This window comes from Pleurodeles waltl, chromosome 11 (genome assembly GCF_031143425.1).
Source record: "Pleurodeles waltl isolate 20211129_DDA chromosome 11, aPleWal1.hap1.20221129, whole genome shotgun sequence".
Classification (NCBI taxonomy): Eukaryota; Metazoa; Chordata; class Amphibia; order Caudata; family Salamandridae; genus Pleurodeles; species Pleurodeles waltl.
Genome location: NC_090450.1, coordinates 648,922,073 through 648,938,849, shown reverse-complemented (window position 1 = coordinate 648,938,849; position 16,777 = coordinate 648,922,073).

Here is a 16,777-nt window from a genome sequence, read left to right as displayed (position 1 = left end):
GTTGATACTGAACAAATTACACTGGGACACAATGTGATTTTAAGGCCTGAAATTCCCATCATGCAGTGGGTGATGAGTTCCCCTAAAACTCATAGAATTGGACATGCGCAAGAAGCCAGCATTATAAAATGGAAATGGTATGTCCAGGACAGGGCACGAGCGGGTCCAAAAGGGACCGCCGTTTTGCATGAGCAGGTAGCGCAGGCTCCAGTGGAGAATTCCGAAATGTTGCATGATGTACCTTCAGTGTGTGAATCCCCAGTAGGGTGGGGCCAGCCGTTCGCAGACTTGTCTGCAGATGACAAAAAACATGTGTGGTTCGCAGATGGTTCAGCAAAATATGTTGGAGTGAAAAGGCACTGGAAGGCAGTGTCCTATAATCCTGTTACCAAGAAGCTTTTGACAACTACAGGACAGGGAAAAAGTAGCCAGTATGCAGAGCTTTATGCCGTGTATCAGGCTTTAAAACAGGAGCTACCCGGAAAATGTCACATTTATACAGATTCCTGGTCTACCGCCAATGGGTTAGCTACTTGGCTTCCCACGTGGCATGCACATCAGTACAAAATCCATAACAAAGAGGTATGGGGGAAGGAGTTATGGCAGGAGATCTGGGAAATGTTACCTCAAAGCACCGTGACTGTCTATCATGTGGACGCTCACTGTCCAACTGATTCATTAGACCGATGGTTCAATTGTCTTGCAGACGATCGAGCCAAGATTCAAGAGGCTGAAGTGGAGGCGCAGAGTTCTGATTTGGTGGGAATGGCTAAATGGGCACACCAGAAATGCGGACATCTTGGAGAAAAGGCTACTCACAGGTGGGCTGAGATTAGAGGGATGCATCTTCCCCTAGATTTGATTAAAACAGCGATCATTGAATGTCCCATTTGTCAGCATGCACAGCACAGACCGGTCCCACAGGTGGTGAGAGGCCAGCTAGGTAGAGGTAAATTGCCAGGACAGATTTGGCAGATTGATTACATTGGACCAATGCCAGTGAGCAGAGGGTGTCAGTATGCCTGCACTGTAGTAGACACTTACTCTGGTTATCTCATAGCCTTTCCCTGCAAGCGCGCAACTCAGCAGAGCACCCTGAAAACATTAGATCTGTTGATTCTGTACTATGGGGTGCTACTCCAGATTCAAAGTGATAACGCCAGCCACTTCAAGGGCAGACTAGTGCAGGACTATTGTGCACAACGCAATATTGAGTGGATTTTTCACATACCTTACTACCCACAAGCAGCGGGACTGATTGAGAGAATGAATGGGTTGCTAAAAGAACAATTGCGTAAACTGAATGATGGGACACTGAAGGGGTGGAGGGATAATTTGTATGATGCTTTGCAAATTTTGAACAACCGACCCCTAACAAATGCCGAGACACCTCTCATGAGAATGCTGACACCTGCTTTACAGATTAATCCGTTTACAACGAGCAATACCATTATGTATTGGGAAACAGCTCCAGGAGCTTTGGCCCCATATCGAGCTACACCAGAATCTGCAGGACTTGACTTACATGCTTTACACATGCATCGATTGAAACCTAGAGACATCACTCTGATTGAAACTGGGGTGGGAATTCAGATTCCCCCTGAGCATTACGGTCTGATCGCCCCTCGATCTGGGCTTGCCTTGAGGGGCATCCAAGTTTTAGGAGGCGTGATAGATGCAGACTACCAAGGCGAGTTGAAAGTCATTCTTTTGAACAGTGGTGACACAGACCTAGTGGTGCAACCTGGTGATCGCGTTGCCCAAATTGTCATCATGCCGGTTTATGGAGGTGTTGTTAAGAAGGGGAGCTCCCCAGCTCTTCTCACTGTGAGAGGCAAAGGAGGGTTTGGATCTACTGACAAGAACCCAGGGGCCAAAGTGTGGATTGAATCCCCAAATAACCCTCCTCAACCCACTGATGTCATCGCCACTGGACCAGACAATGTCCTGGTAGTTATGCGACCTGGTCAAGACAAATGGGAACATGTTCCCGCTGACAAATGCTATCTGCGAGAATGATAATACGTGTTTTGTCCTTTGTTCTTTTCAGATCATCCTGTGGAGTGCCTGTGCCATGAGTGTGGTGTATGGAGCCCGTTCGGGAGACTCCACCGGGGAGCGGGAGGGGCTCATACCCCAAAAATTCAACCGTCAGCCGCAGATGCCAACGCTGCTGCATCAACCGAACAATGTTTGGAGTCATCTAGCGCAGGAAGTGCTGAATATATCTCACTTCTGTATGAGTAACATGCAAAGCGTTCAAGATTTGATTACCACTTGTCTAGTGGCAGTGCCCACTCCTGCTGCTGTATTATTACACATCTTTAACAATACAAACCAGGATGGAAAGGTGGATGTGAGTGACGTTCGCTCCCATCTGTCACTCTATGAGTACTGCCGTCATTGCCCGGAGGTGGGCAGGCGGTTGTGGAGGAACATGACATCTATACTCACGTTTAACATCTCAAATGGGGATGTGTGCTATTCATTGACCTGTGATCCTATGAAAATAGGTAAATGTGCTCAGCTCAAATTGGAGAAAAGAGACAAAAACTTAACTGCTGCACAACGGACGTTGTGCCACTCACGGACTGACCTAACATGTTTGAATGTAAATAATTCGATGTTTTGCCAACATGTGGTGCCTGCTGCCAGCCACATTCAAAATGTTAAGTTGCCTAAAGGTTGGCTCTTTTCTTGTGGTAATCTTTCTTTTACTTATATTCCAGCCAATCTAACCGGAGGGCCTTGTGCCTGGTCACGCTTAGGCTTTCTCATGTTTCCTATGGATACTGCTCTACACCCTCGCTATACCAGAGACACTATTCAATTACCTACGGACTGTGATTCTGAAATTTCATTGCTGTCCAAAACAGAATATGTTAGTTTAGCTGGTTCTATCGTAGGGGTGCCAGGACTTGCAGTATATAATACCAGAGTTATTAATAAACTTGCATGTTTAGTAGTCAAGAATATTAACTATACATCAGCTGCCTTAGCTGAGCTGTTATTAGATGTACAGGGAATTAGAAGAGCTGCTTTGCAGAATCGCGCTGCTATTGATTATTTACTGCTTAAACACAACCATGGCTGCAGTGATTTTGAAGGATTATGTTGCTTCAATTTATCCGACCACTCCATATCAATCAACTCCCACATAGAGGCCCTGCATAAGTTGGTGAAGGGGGTGCAGCAGGATGTTGACAAGGGGTGGTGGGATTGGGCTTTTGGATGGCTGCCTAATTTAGGCCAACTGCGTTATATCTTTGGTGTAATCATTATCATAACAGTTATTTTAATTTCATTATGTTGTTGTATTCAGTGTGTGCCTAACCTTCTATCTCAGTGTCGCCCAAGAGCATTGCCATTTCAGCTTATAGGATATACTTAGTTGTAAGTTGGCCAAATGGTCCAAGGGTGGAAATGTATTGCTACATGCACTACGTGCATGTGGCAGCACTACGTGCAAGGTAAACAGTGGTGCAGAGTGTGGACCATTGGCCTCTGCTTTCATTGGCCTTCGCTTCCATTTTGGTTCACGACTCCATTTTGTCGAGTCTGGTTCGGTGCGTAAGGCACTGTTCTGTGTTTTTCCACAAGCTTCGGCAAGCTGAAGGGTGGGGTGTTTTTCTGCTCAACTTCGCTCCATCTGCCTGGTACGAAGGGCGCTATTTACATTCCACGAGCTATCAGTTAGAACAACAGGGGGATGCGCCTGTACACAAGGAGGAATGCAAGCTGCCTGTACACAAGGAGGAATGCAAGCTTCACCTTGGAGTCCTCTCCTGGGAACTTGGCCCGTTCTGAGGAGACGTCTCGAAGGGTGAACAAGGTACCGCCGATTGCACAATTTGTAAAGGAGGGGGTCTTTTTCTAGAAAAGACTCCTGGGCGTTAGTAAATACTATAAAAGTTGGGGGCCCGGATGGGCTGGTTTTGGAACTCTCTTTTGGGTTGGACGCAACGCCAGGAGGACTGATTGTCCTGAACAGAGGCTCCCTGTGCTAGCTGATTTGGGTTCCCCAGCTTTGTGTACGGCGGAGGGATGCAGACGCTCTTTTCGGTGAAGCTTTTCAATTTATTAAGTGTATTGTGTGTGCACGCGTAATGTGTACTTATTCTTGCAGTCATTTTCATGCTATTGAGCATTGAAGTATATTGTGTGTGCGCGCGTAATATGCACTTATTCTTGCAGTCATTTTCATGCTATTGAGCATTGAGGTATATTGTGTGTGCTTGTATTATATGCACTTACTTTTGCAATTATTCACAGAGTGCTTATATCTTTATCATTATTCTCATGTTATTCTCCTGATGTATATGTATATATATATTAGTGTGGTTTAGTTTTGCTAGCTGAGAACTTGCCCCTTAAATAAACTTGATTATTCTACTTACGAAGGTGTTTGAGAGTGATTGCTTTACATTGTGCCTTAAAATATCCTGAAGTGCATAGTTTTGATATTCTGAAGAGTAAAGCAGCACACCCCCTAACAGGGCCCCACAAAGATTTTCACTGTCTGCTTTGCAGACAGTGAAAATCGCGACGGGTGCCACTGCACCCGTCGCACCCCTGCAACTCCGCGGGCTCCATTCCGAGCCGGCTTCCTCGTTGCAGGGGCGTTCCCGCTGGGCCGGCGGACGGCCTTTTGGCGGTCACCCGCCGGCCCAGCGGGAAAGTTGGAATGACCGCCGTGGTCTTTTGACCGCGGTGCGGTCATTCGGCGGTAACCGCATGGCGGGCAGCGACCACCGCCCGCCGCGGTCAGAATGACCGCCTAAATCCTCACTGGAGAGCAGGATAGACACGGTATCGCAAGATCTGAACATCCTCAGAGTAGACCATCGCAAACTATCTGAAAAGGTGAAGTCAACGGAAGAGGTGCTAAGTGAACTGGCCCCCACAGTAGCGGACAACCAAAAACAAATTCTCCGCCAGGATGCAGAAGTAAAGACACTGCTGAGAAGAGCAGAGGAGGCGGAGGGCAGATCCCGCCGTAACAACATACAGTTCCTGGGATTCCCTGAAAAATCACTGGATCAAAACTCAGAACTCTGGCTAATCAAAGAGGTTCTGAATGGGGCCCCATTGAAGTTCTTTTTCTGTAGAAAGAGCGCACATGATCCCGGGGCATCCTCCGGTTCCGGGCCAACCCCCAAGACCGTTAATAGCCAGGTTCCTGAACTTCAGAGACTGTGATGCTATACTACATCAGTTCTGCAACCAAGGCCCGTTTAAGTATGAGGACTCAGTTGTCAACGCCTATCCAGACTTCACTCAAGAGGTGTAAAAACAATGCAACTCCTATGTCAAAATAAAGCAGCGCCTCCCTGAACATGGCATAAAGTATGCACTACTATTCCCTGCCAAACTAAGAGTATCAACAGATGAACGCACCCACGTGTTCACCTCACCGGAGGACGCCTGGACGTGGATCCATGCCAAGGGGCTCGCCTGCCCCCAAGAAGCGGATGGCACCGACGAGGATTGGTCAGTGACCTCATCACGGAAACACACCAAGAGGCGCACCAGGGGACAACCCACGGAGAAACAGGCCGCAGAAGAGAGAGCCAAGATCCTGAAACAAACCCCCTGCTGACACAGAACTCCTTTGAGACTCTCAGGACGCACCCAGAGGAAGGCTCGGAGTCGGACTCGATCAGCTCGGACTCCACATTAACAGATGTGCTAAAGGGCCCGGAGCTTAACCCCAGGACTGCAGATGCACTCTGAATGAGTATCGCTGACCAACCCCCTGCCGGAACCGGCCGCCACAACTGAGGAGCAGAAAGGAACTTTGCGTGCCCCACTGGAAGTGGGTGGTTACCACACCTGAACTTATGTATCTTTTCTTTATTCTTGAAAACAGTTCCCACACCCAAATTGCGCGCAGCTGGCGGCGATGGCACACGGGGGGAATCAGCTCACCCCGGGAGCGCCCCAAATCATCCGCAGACCGGGTCTGCAGAAGGATGCGAGCCCCATAACGAGCCGCATCCAGATAGTAAAATTGCTCCCCCACAGATATCCACATGGACACAGTTTTGTTCGCACCCCAACGGGGTGTGCAGTTTGTTGCAAGTTCACAGTTGGGGAAGGGATCCAGTTGGGGAGGGAAAGAGGGTAATAGTTAGTTTGTACACTACAGGTCCGCCTATAACACAGGGAACATTGCAGAGACTAAGGGGGCCGACTGCTGATGTGCTGGGGGCGGGGGAAACCGGCTGGGTCCTAATAGTAGGCAGAGTGCACCCTCACAAAATAGAACATGGCCCAACCCGCAGTCCACAGTACGCACAATTACGAAAGTCACCTGGAATGTCAGGGGACTGGGGACCCCGAGTAAAAGGTCCTGGGTGCACCCACGACTTAAGCGTCAGGGCATACACATCGCAATCCTGCAAGAGACTCACCTGCGAGATCCAGACCTGCAAGAACTGCGGAGTAAATGGGGGTGACAGATAATAGGCACATCTTACTCAACCTTCGCGAGAGGGGTTCTCAAATGGATAGCAGGGAGCGTCCCCTTCCTCCAAACATCGTACAGGATTGACCAGGGAGGCAGGTATGTGATAGTGGAGGGTCGACTCGACGGCAAACAATTATCACTAATAGGGATATATGCTCCCAAAAAAGCATTGCCTGAGTTCCTGAGTACGCTCACCCCAGCATTATTGGTGAATCCTGAAACACCCGCCATATGGGGTGGGGACTTTAATTGTATACCGGACCTGGCGCTGGACAGGTCAACCCCCCCACACGAACGACAGCCAATAGATACACCAGACGCCCACTGCAAGCGTGGGCCAGCGATATGGCCCTACATGACATATGGCGCATGAAAAACCCACTACAAAGGGAATACTCATTCTATTCAATACCACTTAAGGTACACACCAGGATAGACATACTGTGGGGCACTCAGGAAATTTTCACAATCGCCAGCGGGACAGAATATCTAGCTAAAACACTATCGGACCACTCGCCGCTCAAAGTAACTTTGAGCTGGGGCAGGAAGCGCCAAGTGATCCCAACATGGAGGCTCCAGGTGGAAGCCCTCCATGACCCAGCATTCACAGACACACTGAACACAGCGCTAAAATACTACTGGGAATTAAACGCTGGCACCACAAACCTAAGAGCAGGGGAGTGGGACGTGCATAAAGTAGTGGTTCGCGGCCACTGTATCTCAACTACATGGGGGGTGAGACGTACACTCCACGCAGAGGTCAGCAAGCTGGAAAAAAAACTAAGAGCACTAGAAATTGCAGTAACCCGCAACGAAATACCATACACAACATTAAAAGATGCGCGCGCAGAATACGCTGCCGCCGACACCACACTCCGCCATCACGATTACAAATACCACTTGACCCGACTTCAAAAGGAAGGCGACAGATCGGGTAGGCTACTCGCGTGGCTCCTGCATGAATACCGGCAGCGCCCTCCTATCGGGGCAATAGAGACAGGCCCAGGCACAATGGCAATCACGCAGGAAGAAATAAACAACGCGTTCAGGGAATATTACACAAAATTATACGACAAACGTGCATCATGTACCACCCAACAACTTAGGTCCTTTCTGGCAAGTGGGGTCATATCAGGGAGTTTCCCGATTAACAGGGGCACAAGACAGGGATGCCCCCTGTCCCTCCTGTTGTTCGCCTTGGTGATGGAACCGCTGGCCGCACGCGTTCGTGCAAAAAAAGAAAGGTGGGGGGTTTAGTCAGGAGCGGGACCTACCACGCCATATCGCTATACGCAGACGATGCCTTGATATACATACGAAGAGGGGGAGAGGTGTTATCCTCGGTGATGTAACTGCTATCCGAATTTGGAGGGATCTCTGTCCTAGTAGTTAACTGGGGAAAATCCTGTATATTCCCACTAGCCAGCTGTCCCTTAACGAAACAAGAGAATGCCCCATCAGGCCGCCTAAAATGGTGCTTCAACACATTTAAATATTTAGGGGTTAACATTTACCACAGAACAGAGGACCTCAGGGATGGTAATTTGGGGAGAGCAGTGGCCTCCATGAAAGGCTCAATGCGATGCTGGAATAAATTATCACTTTCACCACTGGGCAAGGTGGTCTTAGCAAACATGCTGATACTACCTAGATTGCTATATCACTTCGCAGCCTTGCCACTCATTATTCCTAAAAGTTTCTTTAACAGTCTGAACGCTATCTTACTGCAACTCGTGTGGGGAGAGGGCAGAAAGCGGGTTGCACTCACCACGCTATACCGCCCGGTCGCTGCGGGAGGGTTGGGCGCCCCAAACTTTGAGCTTTACTCTGCGGCCGCGCAGTTACAGTGGATGCTGAATTGGATCCATAGGCCCGGCTCGGCGGAATCCACTTGGCTAAAGTCCCGACTTCAGGGAGTTCCCCTGCTTGTATGGCTCACAAATAAGCAAACAAAAAGCGCATGTGAAAACCCATTGATGGCGGCGGCTCACGCATGCTGGAAGAGGTATATCCAAAGAGACGCAAAAGAACTTTCCTACTCAACGCTCCTCCCATTAGAACAGCTTCCCAGGTGGGCTGAGGCTGGATCACATTCGCCCGCAGCCTGGACAGATGCGGGCATATACACAGTGGGAGACTGCTTTGAGGAAGGGAAATTAATGTCTTTCGAATCCATGCAAGCCCTCACAGCAGTGAGCCCGGGACAATTCCTGGCCCATCACGCTGTATGTCACGCAATTAGAAAAACATGGGCGGCTGGAGAACTAGAACCAGACACCTCTCCTGCGCTGCATCATATGCTGAGCTGCGACACCCAAGCAAAAGCAGTCTGAAACTCATATAAACTCCTGAATAAGCCCCCGGAACCCAATTTGCTAAAAGCCTGGGAGAGGTGGAACGCCTTACTGCCTGCCCCGATCTCAAGGGAAGAATGGCCAAAAGCCTTGAGCCACACCCGTAAGGTCTCAAGAAACCCCAGATTCCGATACACACAGTTCAACTACATACACCAAACATATTTAGCTCCTGCCAGGATCAAACGCATGTTCCCAGGGACGGACCCGGCCTGCCCCAGATGCAAAACACCAGTGGCACAGTTTTACCACATGGTCTGGGAGTGCCCATGGATACAAAAGGAATGGGCTAGGGTGGTTAAAACATTAGCAGAAATGACGGGTCTTGACCTGGACGTGAGTCCCAAGTCCTGCCTACTTGATCTCAGGACAAGACGAAAAAAACACAAACACTTACACAGGTTTGTGGACCTGGCTTATGCAATGTACAAAAGACTGATAGCCATGAATTGGAAAGCCCCCAATGACCCGACTCGAAAGCCTGGCTCACTCTTACATTGCGATGGGCCCGTGCTGAGTACCAGGTACTCACAAACCTAGCACGTGGGGGACTGCGACATGCGGGTTGCGAAACTTGGAATACATTAGTTTCTAAGCTAGAGGCAAAAAACGACGAGAAGCCCCCTTGAACTGCGAATTACCGTGAATGCCCAGGCGGTCACTGGCACGTACCCGGCTACAATGCAGCACTCCTTCAGGGGACGCATACAACCTCATCAACAACACCTCACCCCCACTGACAATACACTAAACCCCCATGCGCACATACCTCAGGCAGCGCCCACAGGCCAGTATGCCCAACCATCAGACACTAGCACCCCAACAGTTTGCGCATCCCCCTGCACAGAAGCTAAGACTCCATCCTGGGTAACTGTGGAGCCTCTCCGCACTAGAACGCGCTAGTTATCGGCGTAGGCAATAATTCAAACACACTGATTAGATTGTCCGGACCTGGAAGTGTACAAGGTGTTCCTAGTTGTTTGTTTATCTTAATTTGTGCGAATTTAAAAGATCTAATTAAACCACCAATATCCTGTCATTAATAACACATGTATGTAGCACAATGTTTGGTTCTCTTGGAAAAATCAATAAAAACATGTAAAAAAAAAAAAAATGTTCTCCTGCTTCACTGGCCTCCGGTTAGGAACCTGGGAGTAGCACTGTCCCATCTACAGCACTACCCCAACCTAAGGCAAAGGCCTTGTCTGTCAGTGAGGCAGACTCTCACTGCATTCATGGCAATGCCGACAAGCAGTGACGTTGAATTGGATGTGTCCCTTTCACAAAGTAGTACCTAATTGTTTCAGGAAACAAACAAAGAGGAAAGCAGCCACAGCAAGCAATAGTACATCTTCCCAAGTTGGAGTAAAACAAGAGGTCAAGTTTCCTGCTGGCAAGAACCTCCTCTTCTAGAATCAATGGCTCACAGATCTCAAGCAAGTAAAAGGAAGGGTACTACTCCACCATCTTCTCAAAAGGGCCACTTCTGATAAGGATGATAGGGACATGGATCCCGGCAGAGTCCGGGAGATACCAGTAGAGGCAAAGAAATTTCCAGAAATCCTTAGAATCATGGAAGGGGATGATGATGGGGAGGATGACGAGCCAGTCATTATGGAAACAGGCACAGAGGAGGCAGGCATTACTATCCAACCTTTTCCAAGGGATGTGGCACAGGGAGCATCACCCGCTCCCATATTTGTAAGGACCCAGCAGAGACCTGCACCAACCCCTACCCCAGTAGAAGTACACAACCACCTACCTCCAGTTCTTCTGGCTTAGGCAGTGGCCCAGTAAGGAAGGACTCCTTTGCAGTTTGGGACTTTGTTTACGATTAGCAAACAGGAAGATAACTTTGCAATATACTCCTATGCCATCCGAGTGTTCATCGAGGTAAGCCTGGTTGACATTACGGTACTGGAGACCAGATGACCCATATGAAAAAACATCATGGAATCCGGTGGGAGGAGTACCCAAAAAAATAGCTTGACGTGGTCACAGTGGTGAAGGTGAGGAGAGCCCGGAAATATCAGCTAAAGCTGGTCAAATCACAGTGGAAGGTGAGGAGGAAGAGGGAGACATCCTCATGCAAAGCAGCCCTGTCCCCTGCAATATGCCAAAGTCACCCACCTCAGAGACCTTATAATGGCACAGGAAGACTCAGAGTCACATGGAGACAGCACACGGTGACTGCACCACTATGCACGTTGAGTCTACCACCACCTACTTCTTGAAAGTTGCCTGTGTCTTTGGCCCCAGAAAAAAAGAAAATCCAGGCTACAATTACGGGCATCTGTAGGAAGGAGGAGCCCTATGATCGCAACCACACATATGGCACATTTGTACAATGGGAAGCTGCCAAAAATGTTAGCACTGGACCTTCTCCATTTTTCTTTTGTGGAAGGATTGTGATTCTTAGAATTTGTGGCAGCCCAAAATGCAAGGTTCCAAGTTAGACCTATCTTGCCAGAGTTGCTGTTCCAACTCTGTATCATGGTGTGCTGTAATTGGTTAGACAAGCTTTGCAATGGATAATGACAGCAGCATAGTCAATGTCATGGCACACAGTGGCTGTTTCGGTATCCTGTGTTTGGTGCACTGCATTAACCTGGTTGGTTAAGACTTTCTAAAAAAAGAAGACTTAGGGGGTCATTATGACCCCGGCGGTCTGTGTAATAGTGGCGGTAGTAACGCCAACAGGTTGGCTGTACATACCACCATATTATGACATTGGCGGTTTGGCTAAGCGCCACATTACCACCGTCCGCAGCCATGACCGTAGCCAGAATTCCGGCTACGGTCATATTTTGGTGGACGGTTTTTAGCCATGTGACGATATGTTGTCGGACTTCGCCGTGGCGGTAGGTGGCATTTACCGCCAATGTTCTAAAGAGGGCCATAGTCTACGACATTCTAACCACCTGCAGATGAATCTGCACTCATTTCCGTCATTATTTTAAAGCCCAGAAGCAGTTGCAAATTATTCTGCATGCTAACAGAGTACCAGTTGAAGCTTTGGTACAGGCGGTGTAAACACATTAGAACTCAGCTTATTATATGTTGCAATGTCTGTTTTAGCAGTATAGAAAGATCAATGACTATGTAATAAAAAGAGGAAGGGATGCAACTGGGAAAGCTATGGCTATGGATGCAGGCAAATAGGGGCCTAGTCAAATGCTTGACACAGATGCTGATCCATTTTGAGATTTTCACATGGGAAGTTAGCAAGGAGGACAGTCCAATGGGCCAAGATATCCCATTTATGCATCTGTTACAGGAGCAGCTTAAGAAGTTGTCTGAAAGGTTCGCACTCGGAGGTGTGAACAAAAATCCAGGAGCACATGCCTTACTTGAGAGCCTAAGCTGTCACTTAACTTGTAATGCAAGGCTGCAAAAAAAAAAATCTAATTCAAACAGTACATCTGTGCCACTCTACTTGATACATGCCTCAGAAAATTACAAATACAAGAGGTCGATTGTTGAGCAAGCCGGAGAACTGGAAACAGAATGGCTGGAACTTACAGCCCCACTCCAGAGTTCTTGGGTGCTGTCTTATACTACCAGAGAGGGCAGTCTTGTCTCACAGCAGCCAACACCATAAAAACACTGCAACAACAGCATAAGAAGAATCTAACCCAACCTCTGCATGGCTTGGTTTCAAGTGGCACGTCTTAAGTACAGTGCAGTGGCGAAAGTAAGAGGTTGAGCAAGTGGCAGCACCAATGACACACCAGCGGATGTTCCAGGAGTATCTGGATGACCCAAAAGATGTATATGTGGATCAAACCCCATTGGTGAATTGGTATAGGAAGTTGCACTGATGGCCACAACTCCACAGGCTGTCAATAAAGTATCTAGTTTGTCCCGTAGACAGCTTGTCTGCTGAACATTTGTTCAGTGCAGCTAGTGCAGTTTTAACAGTGAAAAGGACCAGTCTCTCACTTCAAAATGTGGAGAGATTAACCATAAATAAAATGAACCAGCATTTTATACCACCTGATTACATAGTCCCCAAAACACCACAGGGAGGAGGAAGAGCATGGTTGGTCAGAGCCATGAGTGTTTGCTGACCAACTTCTGGGTGAACTGGGAGTTTGAGAACAAATTCTACTTCCCCAACTGAGTATGCCAGTGCCACCATAGAACTTTTTTAAATGTTCTTTATCTCTTTCTTTGTAAAAAGAAAATTGCTTGTGGAACATTATGTTTGGGTCAGATTTATGCTTCCCCACCATTTTATTGTCACATATATGGCAGGATTGGTGTTGGACCTGTGTGCATTGAAGAACCCCCCACATTCCCTTTAGGACATTGGAGACTGTTGGAATTTTTTCCTTATGCAGGGTCATCCCCAATCTTTTTGCTTCCTGCCTCCTATTTTTTCTGACCTGTTGTTGTTAGCTTTTGACCTCTGAGCACTTTACCGCGCTAACCAGTGCTAAAGTGCATATGCTCTCTGTGTAAATTGTATGATTGGTTTATCCATGATTGGCATATTTGGCATATTTGTTTACTAGTAACTCCCTAGTAAAGTACACTATAGATGCCCAGGGCCTGTAAATCAAATGCTACTAATGTGCTTGCGGCACTGGTTTTGACACCCACATTAGTAGCCCTGTAATCATGTCTCAGATCTGCCACTGCAAGTGTACCCCTTTTCATACATGTAAGACACCCCTAAGGAAGGCCCTGGGTAGCCCCATGGACAGGGTGCAGTGTCTGTTTAAGGTAAGACATATAGGTGGTCATTCTAACCCTGGCGGTAAAAACCGCCAGGGCGAATGACCGCGGTAGCACTGCCAACAGGCTGGCGGTGCACCGCTGGGCATTCTGACCGCGGCGGTTCAGCCGCGGCCAGAAACGGAAAGTCGGCGGTGTACCGCCGACTTTCCGCTGCCCTACAGAATCCTCCATGGCGGCGGAGCGCGCTCCGCCGCCATGGGGATTCTGACACCCCCTACCGCCATCTTGTTCCTGCCACTGCACCCGTCGCACCTTCCCACTACGCCGGCTCAATTCTGAGCCGGCGTCCTTGTGGGAAGGTTGATTTGCCCTGGGCTGGCGGGCGGCCTTTTGGCGGCCGCCCGCCAGCCCAGGGCAAATCCCCAAATACCCTCAGCGGTCTTTCGACCGCGGAGCGGTATTTTGGTGGGGGAACTTTGGCGGGCGGCCTCTGCCGCCCGCCGAAGTTAGAATCACCCCCATACTAATGTGTTTTATATGTCCTAACAGTGAAATACTGCCAATTTCGTTTTTTCACTTTTGCAAGCCCTATCCCTCTCATAGGTTAACATGGGGACTGCCTTAAAAAATGATTAAAGGGTAGATTCCCTTTGGGAGCGGATAGACATGTGGAGTTTGGGGTCTCTGAACTCACAATTTAAAAATACATCTTTTAGTAAAGTTGGTTTTAAGATTGTGGTTTTGAATATGCCATTTTTAGAAAGTGGGCATTTTCCTGCTTAAACCATATTGTGACTCTGCCTGTTTGTGGATTCCCTGTCTGGGTCAGCTGGGCTGTTTGCACCTCTCTCTAGACATTGACACAAAGGGACCTGGGGTGTAGCCTGCATATCCTGATGAGCCACCTGTGCTAGGTGGAAGGAGAAGAGTGGTCACTTACACCTTAAAGGGATGGGCCTGCCCTCACACAATGCAGTCTCCAACCCCCTGGTGTGTGTCTGGGGCCTGGTCAGGGCAAGGCAGGATTTCCCAAACAAGAGAGACTTTCTTTTGAAGTAGACCTACTTCAAAGGCAGAACTGGGTATAAGAAGGGCACCCAAACCTCTGAAAAATAGATCACTTCTGGACATCAAGAGGAACCTCTGCCTGGAGAAGAGCTGAGGAGAAGTGCTGCCTCGCCTGTGACTGTGCTTTGTGGAGTTATCCTGCAGTTGCTGCTTCTGCCTGTGCAAGGGGACAAAGACTGGACTTTGTTGTGCATTCCGGCTTGTGAAGAAATCTCCAAGGGCTTGTCCTGATCTTTCCTCCTGTTGTTGAAGTCTCAGGGCCATCAAAGACTTCTCCTGCCAGCACCTGGACTCTCTGCTGAAACTCCTGCCCTGCCAAGTGGTCCTCTATCCAGTTCCTGTGGCTTGACAGGTGAAGCTGGCAAACCAAGGTTGAAAATCCACACACAGACCGCAGTGTGGCGGAAAATATCGATGCACTATCCGAGACGCGGCAAAAAAATGCTGGGCTGCCGGCTCCGTGGCAGAAATCAATGCTCTACCAGCATCGCAGCTGGAAGATCGATGCACGGAGCTGGAGAAAAGACACCCAACACCCGCTGAAGGAGGCTGATAACGATGCAACCCACATTGCGCGGTTTTGCTGATACCGTGCGGCAGGATTTTTGACGCAAACCTTGCTGGACGCAGAAAAACGACACAACGCCTGCCCAGCGCCTGCCCAGACAGAGTGCTTGCCTGCATCAACGCATCGCTCTCCTGCAGAGAGAAAAAATGACGCACGCCAACCCGACCGGAGAAGGAGAAACGACGCAGGGTCTCGCTTGTGGGTGAGAAATCAACGCATCGCTAACCTTTTTCGGCGCACACTCGCCCGTGCGTATTATTTTGATGCTACCCAGGTACTTTTCAATGCTAACAGTGTTTGTACTGTTTACTCAAGGATTTAAAACTCTTTTGCTTTTAAAATCAATAACTTGACTTGCGTATGTTGGTTTTTTGTCGTTTTGGTCTTGCTTTGTTTAGAAAAATATTACCTATTTTTCTAAACCTGTGTTGTATCATTTTGTAGTGTTTTCACTGAGTTACTGTGGGTGTTGGTACAAATACTTTACACCTAGACTCTGAAATTAAGCCTGCCTGCTTGTGCCAAGCTACCAAGGTGCTGAGCGGGGGTTAGCTGATGGTGATGAGGACAGGGGTAACCTGACTGCCAACCTAAGACCACATTTTTAACAGAGACAATGCCTACCTCCCTCACATGCAATTGCCTATCCTTTTTTTACATCATCTAGCATGGCTGCTGTGAAGATCACTGATTCATTGATTAAAAGGCTGTCCGTGCCAATGCTAAATTCCATTGTGTTGCTATCATCAAAGAGGAGATAATATTTTATATCAACCACCATGCTTGGATTGGAAGAGATAACTACTATGACAATCTATTACACCAATAAGTGGTGATATATTGAGTGATTGTGAGTAATGATTGATAATGTATGTAGTGGCTGACAGTGAGGGAGGGAGTTCAACAAATTGTAAACCTGATTCAATAATTAGCAATCTTTGGGGGCTGAGGGGCGTATATTTTTTCCTGAAAGTGATTGGCCTTTCAAACTTAGCGAAAGTTACCTGCAGGGTCCACTCCTTTTTCTGGTTCTTCAAATACCAGAACAGTCACTTTAGTTACCAAACACAGATCTACACAAAATACTCCAATTATATTTCTCTGTTTGAGCACAGCAGTGCACTACACAAGTCTACCCTGCTCGGTTTGAGACTGGGACAAAGTTACTCAGAATCAAAAGGGTAAGGACGGAAGGACTAAGGGTGAGACTACCACAACAGCAAGAAGGATAAAGTTATTGACTTCAAAGAGAAACCATGATGATGGTGAAGACTCTGAGGCCTAATACTCACTGAGTTGTGTGGACTGAAGAGAGGTGCGTTGATATGGGAAATGCTGCTGAGTGTGTGTTTAAAGCATTGCTGGCTCAAATGTGAAACTTCTCATTATGTTCTTGCTCTGTCTCTAAGTCTTGTTGGTACACTCCTGCCTCCTCATGCATTTTACCTTTCTTCCATTTATCCTTCTCCTTTACTTTATAATATTTTACTGTATTTCAGTACACAGGCCTTCTCCCAGTCCTCTCCTGCACGAACAAAACTTTCTGAAAGCTCAATACTCCAGCTTACCTATAGGACAGGTCCAGCCAGGCAAAAGTGTGATGGACTTTCTGAGAAAATGGACAAGCACCTCCCA